This window comes from Kogia breviceps, chromosome 4 (assembly GCF_026419965.1).
Source record: "Kogia breviceps isolate mKogBre1 chromosome 4, mKogBre1 haplotype 1, whole genome shotgun sequence".
In the NCBI taxonomy this organism is placed as follows: Eukaryota; Metazoa; Chordata; class Mammalia; order Artiodactyla; family Physeteridae; genus Kogia; species Kogia breviceps.
In genome coordinates, this window is record NC_081313.1 from 65,169,025 (window position 1) to 65,197,012 (window position 27,988).

At 37.2% G+C, this 27,988-nt stretch overlaps 1 pseudogene; it reads left to right on the plus strand.

Annotated features, from left to right (window-relative positions):
- The first annotated feature begins 1,274 nt into the window (after positions 1–1,274).
- Positions 1,275–26,630, plus strand: LOC131754748 (V-type proton ATPase subunit S1-like protein; annotated as a pseudogene).
- The last annotated feature ends 1,358 nt before the right edge of the window (positions 26,631–27,988 follow it).

Below are 27,988 nucleotides of genomic sequence, written 5' to 3' on the forward strand. Positions count from 1 at the left end.
ATTAAAATCGTTCACCCATTTTAAAATTGTGTTATTTGTTTTATGCTATTGAGTTGTAGGAGTTCCTTATATATTTTGGAAATTAACCCTATATCAGACGTATGTTTTGCAAATATATTCTCTCATTCTATAGGTTGCCTTTTCACTCTGTTGATTGTGTCCTTCGCTGTGTAGAAGCTTTTTAGTTTGATGTAGTCCTATGTCTGTTTTTGCTTTTATTGCCCATGCTTTGGGAGCATAGCCATAAAATTATTGATGAAACCAATGTCCTGAAGCTTTTCCTCTATGCTTTCTTCTAGGTTTTAAGTCTTTAATCCATTTTGAGTTGATTTTTGTGCATGGTGTGAGATAAAGATCGAATTTCATTCTTTTGCATGTGGATATCCAGTTTTCCCAGCATCATTTGTTGAAGAGACTGTCCTTTTCCCATTGTATGTTCTTGGCACCCTTGTTGACCAATTACCCTTATGTGCATGTATTTATTTCTAGGGTCTCTAGTCTGTTCTGTATTGTTATATATGTCTGTCTTTATGCCAGTATTGTTCTGTTTTAATTACTGTAGCTTTGTAATGTATTTTGAAATCATGAAGTGTGATGCCTCCAGCTTTGTTCTTCTTTCTCAAGGTAGATTTGGCTATTCAGGGCCTTGTTTAATCTTCACAACAATTTTTTGAGTTAAGTACTTTTGTCCCCACTCTGCAAATGAAGAAAAGTAACTTGCCTAATATCAGATAGCTAGTAAGAGCTAGAGCTGGGAATGCACTTGAGTGCTGTCTGACTCCAAAGCCAGTGTGCTTTACCATTGCATTCCATGCCTCTCAGCAAATGGAGAATCATGAATTCAATAGGAAACTGTGTTCTAGGACACATACATAAAATTAGTTTCGCCTCAGAGAGTTTTACTTAGTTATTCACCTGAAAAATGCATATGATATTGTATACTTCATAGATTTTTGAGGAGAATTTGTTTCCTGAAAAGCATTATGAGATTCTTAAGAGAGTACCAAACTATGCCAATTTCTAAAAAGAGCTTAATAATCTTTCATTGCGATGAATAATAAAACAACCTAAACAGTCTCATTAGTTTCACTCTGTACTCTAAGCAGAATCAGGCCCCTCCTTCCACCCTCTCCCACACATAATACATCCTGGAAAAGCTATCTTTTTACTGGTTGAATATATTAGTCACAAGGCGTAAAAAGTACTGCCTCTGCTCTGTTTGCATTTATGAATTAACAGATGTGCTTGGTTTGAAAAAACGGATTCGTTTCTTGATGGGAAGAAAAATCTTTAGTTTTTCACTTTATTTTTTTATGTATGGGATTTTTCACTAACCTTGGACCAGTTACTTGCCAGGAAGAACGTAAGGTGAGTAACTGCACATCTTTTAATATAATGCATCTGTGAACTTCAGTGCAAGTATGAAATTAGGTGGTTCTGTAATTTCTTTATATTGTTGCACAGCTACATTTGTTAACAATTCAAAATGGATACACTAGATTAGATCATTTGGTAGCTACTAAAATCATTGAATGAGAGTTTATAAATAAGAGATTAGAATATAATCTTTATTATAAGAGGGAAGAGTTAATTTATTTGTTCAAAATATCCAAGAAACATTTGTATTATGTATCAAAGTATATCTCTATGAGAAAATGACTCAAATCTGTGTTCATGTTTCTTTTATACTTATAAGTAAATGTTAATTTCGGTTTCTCCTGCTGTTTTTATGTGAGAAGAGAGTAAGAAAACATTTTAAAACCTCAGAAATATGTTACCTGTTCCCCAAAGGACGGGTATTAAATTATTTTAACTAGTAGGAGATGGTAATTGTGTGGAGTACATACTATTTAAAACTAACAAGCAAAATTTCTATTTCTATTTCCTTTGTCCTCTTGGCTTCTTTTCATACCATGTAAGGGAACATATAGAGATTTCTATATAAAGAAGAACATGCAAAATCTGAATAGCAATTAACTTATGTCATATCCCCCAATTACTCATTATGTGCTCTCGCAACAAATCCATCAGGGGATTTAGTGTGAGCACAAAGGAAAGTGTCAAGCAGGATGATCTGCCAAAACTTGTGTTAAGGAATTCTTAAGTCATCAGCTAATAAAAACAGTAAGTACAGGTATTTTTTATTTGTTTCCCCACATTGTTTCCAAATCAGTTAGTGCTTTCCTTCAGGTTCACTTTCAAGTAATAAGTGACCTATACTCCTTAGGTGGTTAAAGCTTAGTAATATTTCCTCACCTGGTTTATACAGAAATGACTGGTTTGTGTATTACACTGGTAAAATGTACACCAAGAACTGTAAAAATCCCAATTCTGTTTTTGAAGCAAGATTAATGGGTTTAAATAATTTTAGCTCCAGAAGAGACCCTAGAAATCATATAAATCAATGATCAATGAATCTAATAATATGTCATATTAATTCATTATGAAGGAAACAACAGTTGCTGTTTTGTGAATGTTCTTTCAAATCATAGATCTGGAATTTAAAATATATTTCAATTCTATGAGTAATTCAAGGTTCTTAAGTCTCTAGGAAGGGTGATTGTATTTTAAGCCTGATACATGTTACCTAAGCTTAGAGAAAGTAGGGGTCATCACTCTTCATTTACATATTCCTTCCTCAAATTGGGTTTATACTTAAACAAAAAGGAAATCTTTTCCCTCTCACACAGCACCCCCCATGATCTCCCATTTCCCACTTGCCTTTCAGAGTTTGTTCGTTCATTAAATTGTTCATTTATGCATGTAACACATATTTTTAATACTTGATACTTTAAAATAGGCACAGTGCTAGGTGCTGGTTGTACAATGGTGAGCAAAACAGATATAGTCTCTGCCCTCATGAACCTTTAAATCTAGAGCAGGGGTGCTCATTAATCAAATGAATGATATTATTACAAATAAACTGTGAAATGTGCTTTGAAAGAAAAGTATGGTAGACTGTGAACACATATAATAGGGGGATCTGAACTAGTCTGAAAAGTTAGGGACAGTGTTTCTGAGGAAGTTATATTTGAGCTGTGATCTGGAGAATATGGAGGACAAGACAACGAGGTAAGGGGAAGGGCAGGATGGAGAAAACTCCAGGTAGAGGGGACAGCAGGTGCTAAGACTCTTATGAGGGAAGAAGGAAACATGAAGCATTCAGGGAACTGAACTAAAGAATGCTAGTGTAGCTGGAGGAGAGAGGGGCGGAGGCAAAATGAGCACAGCTAGCAGGCTGTGCAGGGTCTTTCAGGGCCTTGTAGGCCTTGGTAGGAACCTGATCTTCACCCTGAGCAGAACCATGAAGGATCTGCATCACTTTCATCTTCATGAAGGCATACTTGGGAGACTCATGATGGAACACCTGGTAAATCAAAAATATTTCACCAGCCACTGCAAGCCTAGGGCTCTTGATTACTTTTCATGTATTGCAAAAATATTTCACCAGCCACTGCAAGCCTAGGGCTCTTGATTACTTTTCATGTATTGCAGAGTTCCCTTTTACTGGAAAAGGGTCTGAATATTTTAGTGCTAATGTAGGTTTACTTTTTTTACATTAAAAATCAGTGTTTCTTAGTTTATTCACATGGATAATTTTAACTAGATAATCCTTTAGTTCCACTTTAGTTCAGAGATCATGTAGTGATGTGAAAATGCATGTGTACTGTATTTTGTCTTTGGTTGAGATTATGGCTTCCTTTAAAACCTCATTAGTTTAGGCTTATGGGTGTGGGCAAGGCCTATCCAAATTAGAGTTTATTTGAAAAAGAAGTATAGCAGCATTATTGTATGTCCATAGATTCACTGAAATGAAAATAAGCCTATTTTGTGTGCTAAAAGCTTTTCATTAGTGAACACGTGGAAAATTTTAATTAGTAGCGTCTCAAGCCAAGCATATTAATATGATAACTCATTCATTTATTCGTATACTTTTATTCAGTAAACATTAAACTCCTTTGCTGACTAGATATTTTCAAATGACTTGATATATTATTATCTTATTTAGGTAAAATGTATCTCAATTTTCTGTTTTTCTTCATTAAAACATTTTAAAATTGAATCCTTAACCTTGTATCATGAATTATGATTTTTGGATAAAGTTCAAATTAAAAATAGTTAAAATTGTATATGGTGATATTAGAAAGCTTGAAACTTTTCAAGAAATATTTCTGGGGTATTAATGTTTCTTTCATATATTCAGTTACTGTTTAACTTGTACTGTAGAATTTGGAGTTTAGGTAGGTGGAGATCTTTTGGCTAAAGCATATCTCTATTGTGGTTATATGATCATTTTGATGGGAGCCTCACGCTTGTTGCTCAGGAAATTTAATTTCTTAGTGCTCTTAGGTGTGATTTGATTCAGAGGACTGATTAATGCTAACCCTACTCACAAGAGACATAGTATAAATCAGAATGCTAATTTATAAATTTTTAAAGTAAGGCATCTTTTAAAAAAAGAATGAATTAGAAAAATTTATCAAAGTAATACATATTCATATGTAATATCATATTCATGATACATATTCATGTATCAAATGGTACCAAGACACATAATAAATTATTTTAAAACTGTCTCCTATTTCGTCAGCTTTTCTCTAGTAACAAACAACTCCAAAATTCCAGAATCTTAGAATCTCTAGCATTTATTTCTCACCCCTGTCACATGTTGACAGCTACAGGTAGGCTGCCACAGCCCTGCTCCAGCTCTGTTTCCCATGTCTTCTCATTTCAAGACCCAGACTTGAAAGAGCAGCCTCTATTTGGACATGCCATTATCATATCAAAGAGAAAAGGGCAAGGGGTGGCAGACGCATGTAACATCTCTTAAAGTTTCTGTGGAACTGGCACATTATTGCTTCCACTCATATTCCATTGGCCCATGTTCCAAGACATATAGCCAAGCCTGATGATGGGGCGGGAAATATTCCCCCCACAGGGAGGTACTACAAGGAATATGGCCAAAAACAGAGATATATTCATCTCTGGGATTGCTGTTCCTAAGGAGTTAGTTGGGAACAATCATACAGTCCACCACTGTATGTATGAAATATTATTATTTAGATGATATATGCAGATGATTTCTCAATTTATACATTTTAGATCTTGTGTAACAACTTCCTTTTATTATCAACAGAGTATTTAACATGTAACATGGTCTCTCAGATCCTCCTTTTGCATATAGATCTCCCTCTGGGTTTCCCTTCTTCAGAGCCCTTTTGTCCTGTTGCTCCGATCTGGATTGATTCTCTCTAGGTCTGATGTGCAGTAGTCATCCTTAAGTTTCTCTTCATTGTTCTTCCGAGTTTGATCCACTGTTTATTAGAACCTATGCTTTCCTCTTTCTTGGTTTTATCCCTTACTTTGGTGGAGCATGTCCTCCATTAGCTTTTGAAAGGATGTAAGAAATACATTTTCTGAATCCTTGCATGATTCTTTTTTATTTCTGGAAGCTTATAGGACATTTTCTTTCTTCCAGTCTTCAAAATGTTACAAGTACCTTATCTCACAAATATCAACTCAGAATGGATCCTCACATAGCTAAATGTAAATGCTGAAACTTTAAAACTTCTAGATAAAATGCAAGGAAAAAGACATAGAATGGAAAAAATGATTTTCAATGCATATATCTGACAGAGAACTTGTATCTAGAACATACAAAGAATTCTTTCAACTCATAAGAGGACCATGAACTTATTTTTAAAAATTGGAAAAAGTTTTAAACACACACTTTACAAAAGAAAATATATGAATGGCCATTAGACACAAGAAAAGATGCTCAGCATCATTAGTCATCAGGGAAATGAAAATTAAAACTACAATGAGATAGCAACCCACACCCATTAGAATGGCTACAATTAAGCAGACTGACAATACCAAATGTTTTGTCATAAGAATGTGGAGCTACAGGAAAGCTCACTTGCTGAAACTGATTGGCAGTTTAAAAGTTAAACAAACTTATACATTATGACTTAGCCATTCTGCTTTGGGTATGTATTCAAGAGAAGCAAAAACATATTCCACAAAACCCCATAAATGTCCATCAGTGGGTTCATAGACAAAATGTGGTATATCCATACAAATGAGATATTTCTCAGTAATAAAAAGGAATGAAATATTGATACATGTAACATCAGTGAATTTTAGTCATTATAAATCTGAAAGAATCCAGGCACCAAAGGATATATGTTACATGCTTCTATTTATAATTGGAGAAGATGCAAACTAATCTAAAGTGACAGAAAGTAAGTCTGTAGTTGCCTGTGGCTGAGGTGGAGGAAACATCTCTTCACTACAAAAGTGCATGAGGAAACTTCTGTGGGATGTAAATATTCTGTATCTTTATTGTGGCAGTGTGTCATAGGTATATGTCTATGCCCTAATCCATCAAACTGTACACATTGAATGGATTAATGCAGTTTACTATACTTAAATTATATGTCAATAGAGCTGATAAAGTGAAAAAATAATTGCATGCATATATGAATTTATTAACAGCATCTAGTAGACATTATAGTTATCAATTTATCATCTTAAGAAATTCTCACTAGCTGTTAGAGGTTGTATTACAAGGAGAGTGGTGCATTTAATTTGTAATTGCTTCCATATAATTAATTCTAAAGCATTTCACTATAATATAGATTTAGTAATTCTTTATCCAAAATTATGTTTTGCATATAGATAATGTGTAATATACATATTTCTCTAATTGTAAAAACGTTGAGTTTATATGATAGTTATATATATAGGTCTTGGATAGGAATCTCTAAATATAGAATTTGATCTGCATTCTCATATATTACAGGTACAACTTATGAAAAATTAAAAATATGCAATAAACTAAAAATAAAAATAAACTAAAAATTTTTATGACATGACACAATTGGAGATTTAAACTGATACTTAATATTAAAGAATTATTAATATTTTCTAGATATAATTGGGCTGTTACTTTTTAAAGTCCTTATCTTTTAGAAATACCTAAATAGATATAATTTCTGATATTTTCTTCATAATAATACTAGAGTGGGGAAGTGGGTGGGCACATAGGTAAAACAAGATTGGTTATGACTTGATAATTACTAAAGCTGGATGATGGGCCCAGGTACTTGGGGAGGGTGAAGGAGCTTATATTTTTCTGTTTAAATTTGTGTATGTTTGCAATATTCCACGATAAAAAGATGTATATATCTTCTAGCATAGCAATTTCACTTCTAGGAATTTATCTTAAGGAACTTCTCAGGAGTATGAACAAATAATCCATGATAATGTTCAATGTAGTATTGTTTATTAATTGGAAACAACTTAAATACTTAATAGGTTTTTAGTTAAATAAATTAATACATTTATTTGTATGATGTAATACCACATGGAATTCAAAATTATGTCAGAAAAATATGTAATAACGTGGGAAAATACTTGTGATATATTTTTAAGTAAAAAAAATTACATACTTTAAAATAGGATATTTATAAAAATCTGTTTAAATGATATAAAAATAAATTATATTTGTGTGTAGGGTCTGTATTCATGTATGTAGAGTGAAATGCTGGAAGGATGTATTATTATAATTTATATCTTCATAATTTTCAGAAAAACCTTTTTGGCAATAGAGTCTGTCTTTTTTTTAAATAAAAAGGGTTGAATATTTTTGCTTTAATATGTTGGCAGTACAATGTGGTATAAAATTTCACTGTAAAATATTTTATTATGTGGTTATTTGATTTATTATTTGGTTATTATTTATTTTTGGTTAAACCTCAGTGTCTAGCATACTGCTTGGCACATAGTAAACTCTAAGAGTAGATTGTTTATTCAATGAATGAACGTTAGGGTTGATATTTAAAAAATTTTTTCTACTTTAAAATTTTCAGTCTTTTCCTTATTTTCTTTGAAGAACATATATAGTATTACTTTTTAAATCAGAAATTCACTATTCAAAAGTGAACAGTTTTGACAGGCTAAGGTTCTGCTCCTCTACTTTGAGATGTAATAAACCAAAGTATCCTTAAAATTACATATAAAATCTAAAATGTAGATATTTGTTCAACATCTTTTTATTTTTGTTTCTTCTAGTTTCAGCTCTTCGACATCTTCAAATAAAGAAGTGGTTATGAACAATGGTAAGACTTGTAATTTCCCTTATGATTCCTTGGGGGGTTGAGGAAGGGTTCTGTCTGTGATGGGCTTCCCTGAACACCAGTACTGGCATCAGCAGTCTGATGTGAAAATCTCTTAAACTACAGTATTCTAATTTATGAGCCAAAAGAGACTTAAGCCTGTGCTTAGCATATTATTGTCACTCAATTACATTAATAAATATATGACACAGCCTTTGTACTCATATCATTTTATTTGACAGATCAGCAGAATAATGGAGGTATGAAACCAGTGCAGGATTTCACAACAATACGAATCACACAGGTATGAACATGTTAGGAAACTAGATTGTATCATAAAAAAAAGTAAACACATTTCAATCAGGTCAGAGCCACTGTGAAAATATAAGTAATAATTCTATTAATAACTAACATTCTTGCTTGAACTTTAGGTGAGGAAATGTATTATGGTAATCTTATAGATGAGAAAACACTAAAGTTTCACTTGCTGTCATATACAGTATTTTCATTACAATATTCAGTTTTACTTTTGTTGCTTTCCACATAGGATCACTATAGTAACAGTTTATCTTTGGTTACTGGTAAACTTGGGTTGTTGCTGCCTGTTCAACTTCTCTTTTATCTCTATTTACACTGGAGTAATTGGTATGGAATAGTTGCTCTAGATAAGTGGATCTTCTTTCGGATAGAGACCTGCCTTTATTATATCCAGAATGACATACTGAAGTGCATTGTCTTGGGCTTCCTGGAAATCTGCAAAGGTTTCTTAAGATGTAGAATAAGGTTAGAATACCTTGCTAGTTTATCTATATTAAATGACCTGGAACTACACTGTCCAAGACAGTAGACACTAGCCACATGCCGCTATTTAAATTTAAATTCAAATTGGATAATGTTAAGTAAAATTAAAAATTAAGCTCCTCAATTGTACTGGCTACATTTCCAGTGCATAATAGCCAGTATCACAGGAAGTTCTGTTGGACATTAATGGTCTAGAGAATTACGCTTGATTTTCAGAAACCTCTTGTTTTCTTTGTTTAACATATTAATGAATTTATTTAAAGTTCTGAATTACTTGGGTTCTAATGATATTATTTTTTGAAAAGATTACTGCCATTAGTTTCAAGGCATGGTGAACTTAAAAATAAATTAATAGACTTTTTTTTTAGTAGTTTTAGGTTTACAGAAAAATTGACCACAAGTACAGAATATTCCCATATACCTCTCCAGTCTGCAGCCCCCACCCCTGCTAATTTCCCCTGTATTTAAAATCTTTCATTAGTGTGATGCATTTGTTAAAACTGATAATCCACTACTGATACATTATTAACTAAAGTCCATAGTTTACATTAGCATTCATTCTTCGTGTCGCACATTTTATGGGTTTTAACAAATGTATAATAATATCTACTATTACAGTATTATACAGACTAATAGTTTCACGGCCCTAAAAATCTGGTGCACTCCACCTATTTATCCCCTCTTCCTCCCCCAGCACGGTGACTGGTGACTTTTTAAAGTCATTATTGCTAATATTATTACTTTCAAAGTTGGTTTTTGGTTTGTTTGTTTTTATAATTTGATCCTTTACATTTTTGGTGCTTTGTGGAACTGGGTTTATGTGCCTTTCAGGTATACCTATCATTTTTAGGCTTGATAGGTCCACCCATCTTTTCCCCACAATAGCATGGACTCTGGAGCTAGCAGAGTTTCAACAGGTTTTGAATTGGCTCTTTTACTTCCAAGAAGCCTTTTGTACCATGGATACAAATTCATATCTTCAATTTCATTTATTTGGTTAATTAGGCTCTCAACTACAATCTGAGCAGACAAAGATTTAGAAAAAGAACCTTGGAATGCATTCAGCCATCATAGCCTGGTTGATGTCTCCGTGGATGGAATTCCCTGCATTCTCTTTTGGGCCAAAAGAATAACAATTAAATTTAAGAATCAGACCTGGCTGGACCTTACAGATGAAGCCATTGGCCAGAAGGCAACATTGGATGCTGGCAACTCAAATTGCAGTGAAGGAAGTGCCATGTAAGTTGACTGCTTTGCTGGAGCAAGCCCTTAGGGTGAGTGTAGCCTGTTTAATGGGTGGTCCAGTTTTCTGTCATTTCTGAAAGTAGAAGTAGGTTCCTTTGTACATGACCCTGACATACATTTCTGAGGAAATGTCTAATGTCTAAAAGGAAAGAACAAGTCAGAAATTAATTTTTTTAATTTCTTATTTTTTTTCCCAGTTATTTTCTTCTGAACACTTTAGCTAATTGTTACAATACTTTGTGGAAGTTCAGGATTCTGAAAATGAAGTTTCCCAAACTCGTTCTGAAAAAGAGAAAGGATTCCAGGCTCTGTGTCAACTCCAATGTGAGGTGTCAGACTACTTTTGTCCCAGCAGGAAGGAAATGGCATATCGGTGAGCAGAGTCATACATATTCTAGTGGGTGAAACAAAGCTGATTCCATCTAGCCAAGGCAGATATTTGATTCTAGGAAGTGTTCTGAAGTTATGGAACATTGCCTGTTTGCAAATGTGCAAGGGTACCTTTGCATGGCCAAATTTCAGAGAATTCTTTAGGACATTTAAAAAATGATTAGAATAATTATTTTTAACTTGAGATAAGCAGATTAAACAACTATCCCTTTCGAAGAAGAAGTTAGTTTCCAGTACCTCTGCTTTTCAGCCATCGAAGCAAATATTTTTTGCTTGTATTTGTTTTGGTCCAGAGGGAGGAAGTCTGGCGTGTTCCACTTGCTTTCTATAAAGCTCCTTGCTTTCAACATTTGTTGGCATAATGGAGGCTTTTGGAAGATTGTCTGCATTTGTTCTGGCCTGGTTTAGATGGGCAGAATGCTTTGTATAGACCATAACATGCTCTGTGTTTGTGTATGTGTGTGTGTGTGTGTGTGTGTGTGTTTCTCTATATTATTCTTACATACTTTGGTGGAAACACTTTTTTATTTCTGAACTTCTCATTTAAAAATTCTTGATGATGGGTAAAAAATGGATTATATTCATGTATGCTTACAAGTTACATTAGAAGTTTTAGTAAGTATCTTGCTATTCACAATGACTATCTCTTATCAGAGAGCTAGGGAATTGTAAGCAAAATCCAGAGTCCTCCCGGATTTGTTTATTCTGTTACAGCATAACTATCAAAGAGACTCCAACATTGCTGAGAGCTCAGGACTTTTTCCTCAGCCTCTAATTAATTCCCTACAGTGCTCTTTATTTGTGGTCAGCTGCGGGGAGAGAGGCTGATTGCCTGGGGATAGTCTTGCCTGTCCATGGCTGACTGGCCCTCCTTGATTGCATTTATCCTGACCCCAGGGAATTTGTGGGGAAGATCAGGGCACCACAGCTTTTTGCTGGACTTTAGAAACCTTGATTATCACTGGGAACCTAGAGACAGAAAGAATGAAAACTTAGCTTCTAGGCCCAGTTCTGCCAGTGAGCTCTGTGACTTTATAAACAGGAGCCACTCTAGGATCATCATGTGTGAGATGGAGATGGTGGCATCTATTACTAGCAGCTAACAGGACTGGAGCACTTGGAATTGGCCAGGCACCTTGTGAGGACTTCACAGGTATGTTATCTGTTCTTCCTCACAATGCTATTGCGAGTAAGTCCCTGAGTCACAGGTACAGTTATCATCGGTGGTTCAGGTGAGGAAATCAAAGCTCGTGAGGTTAGGAAACTTGCTAAGATCATACAGCCTGTATGGTAATAGAGCTGGGGTCTAAAACATCTATAACAATGCCATTTTCCCTCCTCTCTCTTGGCCCTATCTCATTGTGGTGTGAAAATCAAATGAGGAAATGTATGCATGAGAACTTTGCCAAGTGCTACTCAAAGTATAAGATACCAATGACAACTAGAGTAAAATAGTGTCTAGTTACCTGGTAGAGAGGCCTAAGGAACCTTTGGTTTTCATAATACACAAATTAATGCTTTTTTTCTTTGTCACTGCCCAAGAATTCTAGTGGGTGAGTTCTGAGCATGTGTCATCCACCTTTTGGAGTCCTGATAGGTGAGCGTGCAGGCATCCTGTAGAGCCCACCCAAGGGCATGAGGGGGAGGCTTCCCAGGATGTGAGGCATTCAAGGAGCAGCTGCTGAGACTGTCCCTGATTCCTGTGAATTGCATAGATTAGTGAGATGCCTTTGTTGTGCTGGCAAGGAAATCTTATATTCAAGAACTGGAAAGGGAGTTGTGGAAAGAACAAACCCAAGCTAAGACATAACCATGTAAGGTCAAAAGCACAGATTAAAAAAAAAAAAATGACCATGTTTTAGTGCTTGGAAACAAAATGTTCAGGGAAAGGCAAATTGTTGGCAGACAGATTTGCTACAGAAGTCTTTTTAAATAGTGAAAGCCTTACAAACAGAGCATAATCCCAGCATCTGTGTGTATTTTGAATTTAGGCAATTAAAGTCTCAAGAATTCAGAATCTGTTTTAAACATGGGAGGGTAGGGTGCTTGGAAGAGTAAATGAAGCTCTTTTTTGAGTGACTCCCTAGGTTGTATTTCCCCTTTATGGTGCAGCATGTGGTGCAGTGCTTGGCACATAAAAAAATCTCACTGAATGATTGCTGAATTTGCTTTGTTGAAATTGGGCCTCATGTTCTTTACCCCACAGCAGAGCACGTTAACAGCTTTCATTGAAACCAGGACTGCTGGAGAAAGCTCTTGGGTCATCAGAAGCGTGGAGGCCATTGAGCTGCTCCACCAGAGATTCGGGTGGGCGCACTGTGGCTTTGCTTGGAGCTTCAGTTCATTAGCTGGAGAGCCAATTTGTGGGTAACTAAGCTATTCTGATTCCTTGGAAGAAGTAGAGAACTTCTGTTAGAGTAAGTGACCAGTCAGATTTATAAAGTACAATCCAAGTAATGCACTTCATTTCTTTAAAGTATTTTCAGTAATTCGTAACAGATTATCAGAATATTGTTAGAGAAAAATCCTCTTGAAAACTTGCTTTACCGAGTAAATTAGCTTATAAAGTGTTTGTAAATGAGTGCTTCTAAGGTATCTAAGCTTATGGTGTTAGGAAATAAAGATATTTCTTTTAGTGATCTTATTAATATGGTTAATTTTGTAAATACTCCTTCCCTTTCTCCATAAGTAGTAGGAAGATAAACGAGCTCAGTCACTGACATTTCTATTTCTTGATAAGTGGGACCAAATTGATGAGATTATATTTGTGTGATTTTTTTCAAATTTGTCATTGGACATTTTATAACCATCTACTTTGGCTTTTTTGTTTTTATAATGTATACTGAGGTGTTATAACTTCCAGACATTATAATGTCACATATCAGCATCATCCTTTATATATTTAAATTTCTCATGTTTTCCCATTTCAGTTGTATTTAGCTTTTCATCATTCTTATTTTTCAACCTTATTGAAATTTAAATGAAATATAATAACTGCACATATTTCAGGTATACAATTTGGTCAGTTTTGACATACATTTATACCTGTGAAACCATCATCACAAGCAAGACAGCAAACATTTTCATCACGCTCAGAAGCCTCTTTGTGCCCCTGTAATGCATCCCTCTGCCCCTCCCACCTTTCTAGGTAACCACTTTTCTGCCTCCTGTTGTTATAGATTAGTTTGCATTTTCTAGAATTTTATATAACTATAATCATATAGTGTACATTCTTTTTTAGTTTAGCTTCCTTCACTTAGTATAATGATTTTGATATTCTCCTGCATTGTTGCATGTGTCAAAGGTATATTTCTTTTTACTGATGAGTAGTAAGTATTCCTTTGTATGGATATATCACAACTTACTTATCTTGATGGAAATTTGTTTTTTCCTCCAGTTTTTAGATAACTTTCCAAATAAAGTTGCTGTAAGTATTCATGTACAAGTCTTTATAGGAGCATATATTTTCATTTCTCTTAGGTGAATACCTAGGAATGGAATGGCTAGATCATATGGTATGTGTATTGTTTAGCTTATTAAGAAACTGCTAGGGCTTCCCTGGTGGCGCAGTGGTTGAGAATCCGCCTGCCGATGCAGGGGACGTGGGTTCGTGCCCCGGTCCGGGAGGATCCCACATGCTGTGGAACGGCTGGGCCCGTGAGCCATGGCCGCTGAGTCTGCGCGTCTGGAGCCTGTGCTCCGCAATGGGAGAGGCCACAACAGTGAGAGGCCCGCGTACCGAAAAAAAAAAAAAGAAACTGCCAAATGGTTTTTTAAAGTGGTTACAGCGTTTACCTTTCTACCAGCATTGTACAAGAGTTCCAGCTACTTCACATCCTTACCAACATTAGGTATGATCAGTGTGGGACTACAGAGAAAATATTATTATGTTTCTGTATGGTTAGCAATTTCTAAACAAATTTTGCTCGGACCTGGGTTAAAAAATAAGTCTTGGAGTTAGTAAGAGATGTACCTCCTCAGAGGAATGTGATTACATGTCAAGGAGTAATGAAGCTCAGCACCATCGAGATATTCCAGGGCTTGGAAACCCAGAGAAGTTTCTTATCGTCTCCTTGGAGACTTTATTTACCTACATGGGTATTAGACATGCACCTATTTGTTTCCTTTATGGTGAGCTGTTTGCTCCCATCCAAAGGCTAATAAAACTCATACACTTTTATTTTTCCAAGGAAAATTTCTGACACTAAAGCAGCAAATGTCTTTCTCCTTCTCTCAGGAGTTGAAGGAGGAACCACTGTCTCCTATATGAGCTCCCAGGTTCATAATTTTAGTGTTCCTTACCTGTGTTGTAAATCCCAGTATGTGCAGGATGGCATCTGGCTTTCAACCGGGGAAGAATTGGGCTAAAAGGGGAACCAATGTGGTTATTGCTCTGGGTTAGTGATAATCTATCTCCTCTCCAGGAAATCTTGTGTTAATGTTCCAAAAAATGTGAATAAATATAGATACTAAAAGCTTAAGAGTATTTTTTTTTTGAAAAAAGTTTTAACCATACCGATTACTGTACCATGGCATCTTATTGTGGTTTCATTTTGTATTTGCTAGATAACTAATGATATTGACATCTTTTTATGTACTTACTGGTTATTTGTATATCTTCCTTTGTGAAGTGCATGTCTTTTGAACATTTTAAAGTTGGGTTGTCTCCTTATTATTGAGTTGTTAGTGCTATTTGCTGTATTTCAGATACAAATTCTTTGTGTATATGTGTTGTGAATATTTTCTCCCATTCTGTGACTTGCCTTTTTCATTTTCTTAACAGTAACTTTTGAAGAGCAAAAGTTTTTAAAATTTGATAAAGTGCAATTTATCAGTTTTTTCTTTTATAGTTCATACTTTTACATTTTTTCAAGAAGCTGTTTCTTACCCCAAGATTGCACAAATGTTATTTTATGTTTCTTCTATGTGTTTTACAGTTTTAGTTGTTACATTTAGACCTGTGATCCATTTGGAGGTAATTTTTGAGTATGGTGTGGAGTAAGGGTTATTCCTATTTTGATGGACTGTGTTTCTGTTTTCTAAGGTTGTCTCTGAAGTTTGGTGATGCTGAAAATCCCAGAGGTATTGATATAAGGTGGGTATGGATAGCACTTTGGAATGTCATAGTTTCAGCACTTCAGATTAGCTCCATATAATTTATTCATTCAACATGTAAGTATCAATGGACTGCTGTGTGCCCAGTGTTGTGACACATGAAGTGCCACATTTATCTAATTACACTGAAAAGTCAGTGATGTTATGATGGGATCCTATAGTAATACTTTCTTTAGTTTCTACCAAAGCAACTATACTTTTTCCTTCTTCCTTTAGTGACCTAGAAAATACATGAACCTGAGAATGTGATACCTCTTTCCTCTGAGCAAAGAATAAAATATGTTTAAAGCTCCAAAACTGAGGCTCTAGTTTGAAGTTATTTTCTGTATAGCTCCTTACAACTGAATCACACTTATCATTTAACTAAAAATTTAAACTAAAATTTAACTAAAAATTCTCTGTTAGCTGAATTCCCCAGCAGACAATCAGCATAGGCCTGCATTTTTCTGTGTTTATGTATGGAATAATGCATCTGCCAACATTGGCTTTTCCAAGCAGTTAGGAACTGCTCCAGGGGAGGGGAGCAATTTGAAGGCATTAAAATTTTTTTTCTTATAAAATTATAATGTTTCCTTTCCTATAGGAGCAGCCCTTTAGTGGAGATAAGCAGCCGTGTCTTTAACATTTCTTGAAAAACCAGAAGGATGTGCTAAGGCAGTCTTTCCTAAGCTGTGTTCTATGTAACACTTTTGCTCTGTGTAAGTGTTTATAATATTTCCAGAAAAGGGGTCCTGTGGTCAAACGTGTTTGAGAAAGACTGCACAGCATATCCTCTTGGAGATTCACGGTATAAATCTGTATATTGAAGTTTCTGTGAAGACGCGCTCTTAAGGGAGATTGCTGCACTTGGTGACTTTGATTAACCTAGCATTTCCTGTCTTTTTTTGTTGTTGTTGATGGTTGTTCAGCAGTTAGTTGTGATTTTGGTGTTTTCGTAAGAGGAGATGAGCTCAAGTCCTTCTACTCTGCCCTCTTGTCTCCAGTCCCCCTTTCTTTCTTTTTTTGCCTCTAACCTAGCATTTCCTATGTTTAACCTTGGAAAGCTCTTTCCTCAACATGTGCCTACATATCATGGGATATGAGTGTTTCACTGGTCATAATTTAGAACATACATGCCATCATCTTTCAGAGACACTTTATAGAATCTCACAAGGTGACCAGACATATATACATATCTGTTTGATATAGGAATGGGAATATTTTTGATTCCAATAGCACCTTTAAAAATTTTTTTCCCTAGAGGAAAGTAGCTTTTTGATTATTATTTTTTCTGATGATAAAGCTATGTGGCTGACATTGTGTGTACCTTGTCTATATCCTCTTGGGCATTTCCATTTGAGAGCACTATAGTCCACCAGCTCAACTTTTTTTAAAAAAATTATTTATTTATTTAAAGATTTATTTATCATTTATTTATTTATTTTATTTATTTTTGGCTGCATCATGTCTTAGTTGCAGCATGCAGGATCTTGCATTGCAGTGTGTGGGCTTCTCTCTAGTTGTGGAATGCAGGTTTTCTCTCTTTAGTTGTGGAGCACAGGTTCCAGGGTGCTTGGGCTCTGTAGTTTGTGGTACGGGGGCTGTAGTTGAGGCGTGTGAGTTCAGTAGTTGTGGCGCACAGGCTTAGTTGCTCCATGGCTTGTGGGATCTTAGTTCCCTGACCAGGGATCAAACCTGCATCCCCTGCATTTGAAGGTGGATTCTTTACCACTGGACCCCCAGGGAAGTCCCCACCAGCTCAACTTTCAACTGCCAGCCTTTCTTTGCCTAAAAGCTTTCTCTGGCCAAAGGGGCCCACTGCCTCCCATCTGTACCCCAGCAATGACTGAAAGAAGTCTGTAAATATCCTAGCTCCCTCACCCTCGGGTGAGATAACTCAGAGGTGTGTGTTCTACGCTGTCTCCCAGGATTCCCTGTGGGCATTAATCCCCTGTCGCTCATGGTGGAAACTTGCTTACCTTTGTCCTTTGGGGCTGCTTTCCATTCCTCTGTCATTTCTCTTCTCTCTCTTCTACATACTTTTGTTTGTTTGTTTTTATTTGCAATACTTCATTAAAAAAAATTTTAATTAAGTATACTTCAACTATAGTTCATTTACAATGCTGTATAAGTTTTGTACAGCAAAGTGATTCAGTTATACACATACACATATATGTGTGTGTATATATATATATTCTTTTTCATATTCTTTTCCATTATGGTTTATTTCAGGATACTGAATATAGTTCCCTGTGCTATACAGTAGGATCTTGTTGTTTATTTATTATATATATATAGTAGTTTGTATCTGCTAATCCCAAACTCCTAATTTATCCCTCCCTACCCCTTCCCCTTTGGTAACCATAAGTTTGTTTTTTATGTCTGTAAGTCTGTTTCTGTTTTGTATCAATTTTTAGATTCCACATATAAGTGAGCATTTGTAGAGACGTGGATGGACCTAGAGACTGTCATACAGAGTAAAGTAAGTCAGAAAGAGAAAAACAAATATCATATATTAACACATATATGTGGAATCTAGAAAAATGGTACAGATGAACCAGTTTGCAAGGCAGAAATAGAGACACAGATGTAAAGAGCAAATGTATGGACACCAAGGGGGGAAAGAGCAGGGGTGGGATGAATTGGGAGATTGGGATTGACATATATACACTAAAATATGTATAAAATAGATAATTAATGAGAACCTGCTGTATAACACAGGGAATTCTACCTCACTTTGCTGTACAGTAGAAACTAACACAACATTGTAAAATAACTGTACCCCGTTTTAAAAAAAAACAATAGAATACTACTCAGACATAAAAAAGAATGAAATAATGTCATTTGCAGCAACATGGATGGACCTAGAGATTATCATACTAAGTGAAGTAAGTCAGAAAGAGAAAGACAAATGTCATATGATATTCTACATTTTTTGAATGACTAAATTCCCCAATAAATTTGGGATCACATCCACAAAGTACTTATATTCACATCCTTGTCTCAGGGTCTGCTTCTGTAGGAGCCCACACTAAGACAAGGTTATATATATATATCTGTTGAAAACAGAAAGATTGGAAAATACTGAGCTATAAAAAGAAAATGAAAATCATTCATAATCCAACCACCATTGGTCATCACAATTAACATTTGTTTTTTCTATTTATACTTTTTTTATTGTGGTAAAAGTTACATAACATAAAAGTTACCATTTTAAAGTGTTCACTTCTGTGGCACTTAGTACATTCACAATATTGTACAACCATCACCTCTGTTTAGTTCCAGAGCATTTTATCACTCCAAAAGGAAACTCCCTACCCCTTAGCAGTCACTCCCCATTCCCCCTCCTAGACGCTGGCAACCACCAGTCTGCTTTCTGTCTCTGGATTTGCCTGTTCTGGACATTTCATATAAATGGGATCATACAACATATGACCTTTTATGTCTGACTTTTCCAACGTATCCTTTTAAAAGAGCAACTTGGAAGGGCAGGAACAGAAGTAGGCACTGAGCTGCTCCATCCACTTCCCTCCCTCCCTCTCCTTGTTTAACAACAGGCACCCTGTGTGATTGCCAGGGGCTCTCCTGGGCTGCTGGAGCACCCTTTGCCTGCATGTCCACCAGAGGGCCAGACATCCACCAGGGCAGCCCTAACCAACAGGCGTTTCCAGATATCCCAGCAGGACAGAGCCAGAGTCGCCCTCCAGGGACCCTGCTGAATGCATGCCCTTACTTGTTCTCCCCTCCCTCTGACTGTTTCACATCTTTCCTCTCCTGTCCCCCTGGCATTTTCTTAAAAAAATCACTCGCCCACAAATGCTTTCTCAGGCTCTGCTCCAGGAACCAGCACAGGTTTGAGAGGCTGGGGCAGAGGGTGTCATGTCCCCCAGGCCCATGGGCATGCCATTCCTCCCCTCAAGTGGTCCAAGAGACACAGAACCAAAGACCCTGTTGGCTGGACAGCTGTTTGGCAAAACGACGTGGTGTTTTCACCAGGAAGGATTTTTTCAAGCAGTTCCATTGGTGCATTAATGTTCCCACCTCACTGAGGCTGTGTCAGAACAGCCTCAGTCTCAGGCCGTTATCTGAAACAGGGCTGCAACAATGTGGCAGGCTCCACTCAGCCCCGAGCACAACAGAAGTCACTTCCAGGGAATCCAGAACCAGCCTGCCCTTTCTAGGAATGGTTTGTCTCTCCCATTGTCCTCTGGAACAGCTGACTCCAGAGTCCAGATCTGAGATGTCCACCACCTCCATGCTTCTGGCCTTCATCATTCTCGGTGGACTGTTGCAGTGGGCGGGGGTGGCCAGGCTCAATTGCATCCCTGAAAAAACCCTTCTGTATCTGAGTCAGAAGCCCAGGGTGAGCAGGGGCTGTCCCAGATAACGTCGAATGTTTTATAACACCAGGCCAGCACAGAGCACTCTATTTAAACAAGCACAACCTATTTTACAGATGAGGAAAGCAAGGCCCAGTTAGGTTGTTTAACAGCACTTACCATACCACTAATAAGAGCTGTATTTGTGAGAACTCTTTTGGCTGCATAAAGTCAAAAGGTAACTGATTAATAGGATTGAAAGTGTTAGCTTCAGATGCTTAACTTACCTCACCAGGGCAGCATCTTTCTCCATCTCTTGGCTCTGCTGTCCTTGTGTCAGTTTCATTCTCAGGCTGGAAAGATGGTGGCTAGCTGACAGTTATCCACTTAAGCAACATAAAAGAACTCTGTTGCTTGATAGCTATAGCACAGCTTACATCTTATTGACCCAGCCTGGGGCATATGCCTCTCTCTAAACCAATCACAGTGATTAAAGGGCCGCAATACAGTGATTGGCAGGGTCTGGGAGACTTCACTGAGAGGGGAGAGGTTCAGCCCTATAAACACCAAGATGCTGTTCCCAGAGGGAGCAGGAACATAACCTACAGGTGGGCAGAGCCAGGATCAAAACCCAAGCTTTCACCTGGAGCTATACTGATCTCAGCTGCTTTTTTTTTCTTTTTTCCATTAAAAAAATTTGAAATATAGTTGGTTTACAATGTTGTGTTAGTTTCAGGTGTATAACAAAGTGGGTAATAATATTAACATTTTGATCTTTCCAGAAATTTTTTCTATGCAGTCACACATTTTTAATGAAGAAAGTGATCATGACATATGCATATTATAACCTTTTTATTGCTAGAGAATATTCCATTCCAAAATGGCTAAGAGTAAGGGCTCTGGTCTCAGATGGGATTCTAAGCCCAGCTCCAGTGCTTACTCTCTGAGTAAACTTGCACAAGTTAGTTACTTAACCCCTTTGTGTCTTATAGATTCCTCATCTGCAAAATGAGGATAATAATATTCTCTATCTCATGGTGTTGTAGTGAAGATTAAATAAAATATACATAAAGAATTTAGAGAGATGCTTGACACATAGTAAGAGCTATTTTTTGTTTGTTTGTTTGTTTTTGTTTTGTTTTTTTGCGGTACGTGGGCCTTTCACTGTTGTGACCTCTCCCGCCACGGAGCACAGGCTCCAGACGTGCAGGCTCAGAGGCTATGGCCCACGGGCCCAGCCACTCCGCGGCACATGGGATTCTCCCGGACTGGGGCACGAACCCGCGTCCCCTGCACCGGCAGGCAGACTCTCAACCACTGCGCCACCAGGGAAGCCCAGAGCTATTACTTTTGACCATTATTTATTTAGCTACTTCTATATTATTGTCCATTTAGTTTTTCTCAATTTTTTTGCAACAATAGAATTATTTTCATTTTACAAAAGAAAAAATCCCCAAGCTTTTTGTGTTTTTCCTTTTGTAGGAATTTGTATTGCTCACTTTGGGGGGTTCTGTTACTTGCTTTCATTCCCACCCATCAGGAGGCTCTTGTTCAGAACTAGAAAGTAAAAGGCTCTCTCTGAGCCAGTTCTACTACCTGACAAAAGAGGGCGCAGTTGTACTATTCGTCAAGTGTTCTGCATCAGCAAATATGAAAGTGCTTTGGGGTAATACTGTTTTATAATCATTGTCAGATTCACCCTTACCAGTTACAACAAGTTGTCCATCCAGAGCTGGTTTAGTTTGCACCGAGTCGAGATTATTTTCAATAATTCAATTCCAGCAACTTTTAATGCAACTGGCATATTTGCTCCGTCAAGTTACTCCTACCACTGCCAACATGTCAGCAGCCTGCAGCGGTGTGATGCCCTTTTGTTGCCCAGTGACACCAATGATATGTCAAGCCTGTGGGAGGTCACTTTTGTTGATTTGCAGGTAATAAACTAAAGCATATGCTCAATGCACCTGTGTGTTTGGTGCCAAAGAAATTCTGTTTGTTTGAAAACAGATGTTTAAAGAAAAGAGAGGAGTAGATATCTTTAAAATTATATTGGTATGAATTATGTTCTTTATCTTCTAAGGTATGAAATAGAATAGGATCAAGTATTTTCTCGTCCTGCACAGTGATCCTCCCCTGCCCCCCACAAGGACTTTCTTTTATATAAAGGTTTATCCAGTCACTAATAATTATCAGTGAGGAATGCCAGCAATGCAAGCCAAAGTGAAGCTGTGACATGAGCCCAGTGACTGACACTTCCTGGAGCAAGAGGCCCTTCTGGGGAGAGGAATTGTCGGACAATTATTTTATTTCCTTCAGGGAGAGGAGCAGTGATCCTATCAGGGCAGATAAGAAGTACATCTGAAGTGTGAGTGACAGCTTTGGCATTTAGCATAGGAATGGAACTGTCAGCCAGGGAGTCAAAAATATCCTAAAGATCCTCTTGAAAGTATTTGGGGAAAGGCATAGAGGCATAAGAAGTTCCTTTTCACCTAAAGAATCTCGGGCTTAGAGACATCTGTCAACTTCCTCTGACCTGTTTACCTGTGAAAAAAGCTTAACTTGTTCTTCCAACTCTCTGAAATAGGCAGGGTTTTACATGTCCCTTTTATTGGTTCTTCCCAATCTTTTCCATATATAAATATATATTTATTCCCCTTCCCCCCAGCTTGGAGAAGTGTGGTGAGGTCATTTGAGGTAGGGAAGGAGTTTGCATTTTGGAGTTCAAAAGACATGGTTTTGAATTACTTCTCAGCCACTTGGGCAAGTTACTCCACCCTCTCGATTTCTGACCTATCTTTTTGGATGTAAAGAATTCATGGCCTAATATATATGTGGCAACACCCAGGACCGTGTTAGGCATGGATTAACAATAACTAATACTTATGAGTCCTCTTTGTGTGTTGGCACTGTTGTAGTTACTTTACATATTTTGTCTTCAAAACTTATCATAATGCTGCAAGATAGCTGTTATTATCCCTGTTTTACAAATGAGATGACTGAAACTCTGATGATTACATAATTGTTCAAAGTGATATAATTGATAACTGGTAGAGGCAGAAATTGTGGACTGGCTCCAAAGACAATTTATAATACATGTAATGTATATATCTATTTATATAATATTTATAAAGTATATATTGTATCTATTTCTCTCACACTTTTAAAAGAGAAGTAGGTGGAAAGGGCAATGAGGAGGTAATGAAAACAAGGAATAATTCACACATAATCTTGCCTAACAGATGAATTGACTGATTTATATCTCTACCTTGTTCCAGAAATGACTTACAATGACTTGTAGAAATACTTCAAGAAAAATAATTTTGAAAAATGGGCAAACCACTTCACACCCATTAGGTTGACTATTATATAAAAAAAAAAAAATCCCCCAAACTGAAAATAACAGCTATTGCAAGGATGTGGAGAAATTAGAACCCTTGTACATTGCTGGTGGAAATGTAAAATGGTGCAGCCACTATGGAAAACAGTGTGGTGGTTCCTCAAAAAATTAAACATAGAATTACCATGTGATTCAGTAATTCTGCTTCCGATTATATACCTAATAGAATTGAAAACAGAGACAGGAACAGATATTTGTGCATCCATGTTCATAGCAGCATTATTGACAGCAGCCAAAAGATGGACATAACCCAAATGTCTATCAGTGGATGATTGAAAAACAAAATCTATCATATACATACAATGAAATATTATTTAGCCTTAGAAAGGAAGGAAATTCAGATAAATGCAACAGCATGAATGAACCTTGAGGGTATTATGCTAAGTGAAATAAACCAGACACAAAAGGACAAATATTTTTATGATTCTACTTATGAGGTACTAGAGTATTCACATTTGAAGACGGTAAGTAGAATGGCAGTTGCTAGGGGCTGGGGGAAGAGGGGACCGGAGAGTTAGTGTTTAATTGGTACAGAGTGTCAGTTTTGCAAGATGAAAAGAATTTTGGAGATGGATGGTGGTGATGGTTGCACAACGATGTGAATGTACTTGATGCCCCTGAACCGTACACCTAAAAATGGTTAAGATGGTAGATTTTATGTGTATTTTACAATAAAAAATATAAACCAAAAAATGGGAAGACATGGGATTAAAGAAAACAAAAGGAAGAAAAGATCAGCTAAACCACTAGTGAAGTTGGTACACAAAACCATGAGACCATCTGTCTGCCCTGGCTGGAAGCAGCACAGTAATTTCGCTCTGAAGCTCTTGAGCAGCCAGCATAAGAAAGAATCACCCTTTACGTGTTCATGGGGTTCATAAGACTACTGAGAATGTGCTTGTGAGGAGCACATTCATCCCTGGTGTTGTACAATGCGTGATAACATCCTCAGCAGCAGCCTCATGGGGGACAGAACACTGGGTGTCAGAGGTGGACCTTGTAAAACACTCTTCATGTGGACAGATAGAGAAGCAAGCCCAGTCCAGGGAAGAGGTAGTGCTGGTGGTGATGGGGGTTAAGGTATGCATACAAAAGGCTGCGTTCCACATCTGCAGCTTTGCTGATCTATCTGGTTTATTCTAGGAATAAAGTATAGAGTGATGTCACATGCATGGCAAACTCAGGTGCCTCAGGTGAAAGCTCACATGCCTCAGGTGGGCCACCTGGGGATTTTGGCAAAATGTAGTGGGCATCACAAGAGGTATATTTTATAAAACTTCAGCTAATTTTTGCTTTGTAGGAATGCAGGCCCAATCTTGCTGGATCTTCTGACTTTTCAATAAAAGATGGAAATGTAGATTCCTGGAGGAGGTTTTCAGGATGTTCAGAACTCTGGGCCAAACAAAACTTACCTGTAGGCTAGATAGATACAGAGTGTTTGCAATCTCTAGTCCAGAATATGGATAGACAACGTGTCCCTCAGGCATCCTCCACAGATACTGTTCTCAGTCAAGTCTTAAGAGTTAAGTGGCAGTCAATGTGAGGACATTCTCTTTGGCTGGAGTTGTAGCATCTAATGAGGCCATCTTTTGTCATTGAGGAGCTTGACTCTTCAGGCTAGTGCCTGAATAGAAGGCCACTTTTCCTCTTCATAGAGTGGGCAGGCCAAGTATCCTAAAAGCCAGGCCAAGAGTCTCCTTCAGTAGTTATTTTGGTTCAGTCTAAGCACAGGTTGTTGGGCAAGCAAGGCCCCTGATGTCTATGGTATGATGGGTGGCTACAATCATTTTTTCATGGAAACGTGGTAAAGTGCCCACCTAAGTCTTAAAAATGAATCCTCAGTAAAGCATTCATGGATAATTCAATTTTCTGATGTACCCTTTTAAAACCAACTAGGTGACTGAATGAGGTGACACTGTAGGGTTATATTCTAAAAGCCAGCTGAATGTGGAAGCTGCCTTCTACAAATGATTGTTCTCATTTAGAATCATTACTCTGTAGACTCTGTAGCCCCTGTTTCTTTATTGTGATAGTATTTAGATAACGGGGCCATTTGTCGATTTGAACCTCTCCTAGTTCCAAGTAATTAAATCACTTCGTTGACACATATGAGAAAGCTTTTCTTTCTATTCTCTGAGCAGACAAGTGGTATACAGCTCTTCCAAAAACAGTACCAAGTCTGCATGGTACAACTGATAAAGAAGGAGAGTTAATGATGGGGGGAAAAAGAGACACAATATATCAGGAGTTATGGAGTTGTAAACCGAGAAGTGACTCTGAAACCAGACTGCTAAGGTTTGAATTACAGCTTCATTGTACTTAATACTGTGTGACTCTGGGCAAGTTACTTAACTTTTCTGTGCCGGTTTCCTCATCCATAAATTAGGATAAAATAGTAACTTATTCATAGGCTCTTGTGAGTATTAAATGAGTTAAGGCAGTGTCTGGTACGTAAAAAAAAAATCTTCAACAAGTGTTAGCTTTTATTATCTATATTTTACGTCACTGGGAATCATATCTTCCCTTAAAAGACTCTTCCTATCTACTTCCTGTCAACAGAATCAAAGGCAGAGAAAGTGAGAATTAATATTCTTTGCGAAATTTATATTAACACATAAAATTTTGAGTAGGCTTTGAATTTTAGAGACAACAGACCTGGTTTTAGGTGAACTAAGGATCAGATAAAAGAGGTTTTATTTCAGAGCCTTGAATTTCTCTGGCCACTTAATTACGACAACCATATATCCCAGAGTTTCTGGGTCAGTCTTGATTTAAAATTAAGTTTCACTGTCCCCAAGAGCACACTCACATTTGTTAGATAATGTGTTTAAATTATTCAGCAAGTATGGCCCCAGTATTTAAATTTGACTGACGAGGGCTCTAGAACCCCTAGCCCAACTGTGAAGTGGATTTTCAGAGGAAAGAGTATGTCACTTCAGCTCTTTTCTTTCTCCTGACAGATCTAAGGCTTTACCATTAAGGGGGGTACAGTTTGCCAAGGCCTGAGACTGCATCTCTTCCTTCTCACCAGCCATTCCAATCAGCCTGGCAATGTCCCTGATCCTGCTGCTGGCGCTGGCCTATGCCCTGCACATGCTCATTTACCTGCGCTGTCTGGACTGGCACTATGACTTCATTGCCTCTCCGGCTCACTTCTGCCAGTTGGAAGCTCAAGATGCATCAGAAGAGAAGGAGCTGCTGAGGAGCCAGGGAGTCGAATGCTATGAACTGAGAAGCCAACAGATCTGCAAAATGTATGTTTAACAGCACAGGTCCCTCTTCCTCAGGAAGTCCATGATAGGCTCTGAAAGGAGGTGTTCCTGTTCTGTGCTCTTTGACTTGTGATATAAGATTTTCACCAAAAGACTTGATTTTCTTTTTTTAAAGGAAATACATGCAAAGAATACATTTTGGAACATCCACTGGCCTTAGATAGACTTGGAGCAATGATAAAGGTATCTCAGGAATCCCACGGAGATAAATATGATTGCTGCCCCAAGGTGTCTTGAAAGTAAAAGAATATTTCAAGTTAGGGACACCCCCCCCAAAAAAAGAATGATGCAATATAAAGAAGGGAAAACACACTTTGTCTTCCTTGCCTTTGTCAGTTTGGATGTGATAAATATAGAAATGATAAATATAAGGTTATCTGGAAGTTCAGAATTTAAAGTATTTTGTAACATAGTTTGCATTTCTCAGAAGTTATGTCCCAATTTTGTTTTAAAAAAGTCTTTTTTTCTCTGTCACAGAACTGTTTAGGGAAGACTCCTGTCAATATGGTGGAACACTTTATTCAAGGGCATTCTTGTCTTTTTCTTTGCTATTCAGAGGCAGCCCGATTCAGTCTCTGAAGGAGCAATAATCGTCTTGGCAGTATCTTACCTTTCTTATTTCATTGTGGTGCCAAGACTTGCCTCATGTGTCTGATTTAGACTTCTGTCAGCTCTCCTAGGTACCACTTAAAATAAACAACTAAGCTAAATAAAAGCAATTTGCTTACTATGCAAATACATCTCCAAGTCCCCTTCCAGTGAGATAGCATTCCCTAAAGAAATTCTGGAACCACCACTGATCTTCTTAAAACCATTTTCTTCCACATGGATTTCCCCATAATCCTTTTCAGTTCTTGGCAGATACTGAAGAATGGCTCACCCTGCATCCTCACCAAAGCTTCTCTAGTATGCCTCCTGTATTAAAGAGATCTTACGTGTAAAAACTACATTGCATTTCCCTAACTAGGGTTTCACACATGAGCTAGGTTCTACTAAGATACCCTGCACAAAACCTCGAAATCAGTTGAGAACAATGCAAGATAGGGGATCATGCACAGAGAAATTGGATCCTCTGGGCAGCTGTGGTGATGGGTCGATAGTATAGTCTCATCTTTGATGCCAAGTGTGACTGATCATGACTGTGGGATTTCTGATAAAACAGTCTCATGTTGGACATTTCTTTTGGCTGCATTATTCTTGGCTGTGAATGTAGATTTGGTTGCAGCCCTCTCAGAATTCTGTAAGCTCCTATTAGTCTGTAGTGAATTCCTTTTTGTTTTTTTTAATTGAAGCTTACTTGATTTACATTCTGTTTTAATACCTGGAGTAGATTTTGTAGCCTGCAACTAA